At 32.4% G+C, this 1497-nt stretch overlaps 1 pseudogene; it reads right to left on the bottom strand.

Moving 5' to 3' along the window:
• LOC102492711 (GTP-binding nuclear protein Ran-like) overlaps positions 1-1413 on the bottom strand; it is a 33823-nt pseudogene extending 32410 nt beyond the window's left edge.
• Between the last annotated feature and the right edge of the window lie 84 nt (positions 1414-1497).

The following is a 1497-nucleotide window of genomic DNA, read 5'->3' as shown; positions in this document are numbered from 1 at the left end:
CTTTTATTTCAGTCTTTTGTCTGATTGCGTTCACAAGATATTCCAGCACTATATAGAAAAGGAGTGGAGAAAGCTGGCAGCCTTGTCTTGTTCTTGTTTTTAATGAAAAAGCTTGCATGTTTTCCACATTTAGTATAGTGTTAGTTATAGGTTTTTTCATATGTGACTTTTATTATGTTGAGAAATGACTTCTATGCCAATTTTGCTGAGAGTCTTAATCATGAAGGGATGTTGTATTTTGTCGAATGCTTTTTCTGTATCAATTGATATGATCATGTGGTTTTTATCTTTTTTCTGTTAATATGGTATATTACATTTATGGTTTTGTGTATGTTGTAACATCCTTGCATTTATGAAATAAAGCCTAACTGGTCATGGTGTATATTATTTTTAATGTGTCTTTGGATATGATTTGCCAGTATCTTGTTGAGAATTTTTGTATCTATATTCAACAGAGATATTGGTCTGTAGTTTTCTTTTTTCGTTGTTATGTCCTTGTCTGTTTAGGGGATGAGGATGATGGAGGTTTCATAGAATGTATTTGGGAAGTTTGCTTCTGTTTGGATCTTTAGAAATAGTTTGAGCAGAATGGGGGTTATTTCTTCATTAAATATTTTGTAGAATTCTGAAGTGAAACCATTGGGATCTGGGCTTTTCTTTATTGAGAGGTTATTTTTATCACTGATTCAATTTCATTGTTTATTATTGGTTCATTTGGGCATTATATATCTTCCTGATTCAGTTTTCTTAACTTATAAATGTGTTAAAAAATTTGTCCATATTATCTAGGTTTACTTCTTTGTTGGTGTAAAATCACTCATTATATTCTGTAATAATCTTTTATGTTTCTGTCATGTCTGTTGTAATATTGCCTCTTTCATTGTGAGTTTTATTTATCTTGGTCCTTTTTCTTTTCTTTTTTTTTTCAAACTGAAAGAATTTTTATTTTCTAGTGTCTTGAAAAGCAATAGTTACAGTGTAAATAAGAATGTCTAATACAATTAACTGCAAACCAAGGCAATTTTATTACATAAATTAATCAATTTCTTATAGGCTAATGATATTCCAAATATCTGTAGAGCTTCTATTGGTCTTTCGATTCCTTCAGTCTTCTGGTGGCAGACTTTACCATGACAGCCTAAGTGGTGTTGTAGGTCCAGTCACCACTGGCTACTGTTTTCATACAGAACCACAGTGCCAGATTCCCACATCCAAACTCTTCATTTTGATTTTGGCACAGAAGGAGCAAGTGTACTTGGCATGCTGGTTGATTTCAATTTTCTTCACCATTTTCCATAGGAAGACACCATAGTGGGTCCTGTATTTACCCATGATGCTGATCTTCTTGGTGCTTTTAGCCATGTCACTGCCAATGAGGTCTGATCCCAGAGAGCTCTGTTCTTCATAATTAGTCTAGAAAATAGTGTATCAATTTTGTTTATCTCCTGAAAGTACCACCTTTTCTTTTTATTCTTTTAAACTTTTTATAAAAATAAC

The sequence above is a fragment of the Tupaia chinensis genome, unplaced genomic scaffold (genome assembly GCF_000334495.1).
Source record: "Tupaia chinensis unplaced genomic scaffold, TupChi_1.0 Scaffold145163_1, whole genome shotgun sequence".
NCBI lineage: Eukaryota > Metazoa > Chordata > Mammalia > Scandentia > Tupaiidae > Tupaia > Tupaia belangeri.
Note: the sequence above shows the minus strand (reverse complement) of the source record. Positions and strands in the feature narration are given on the sequence as shown.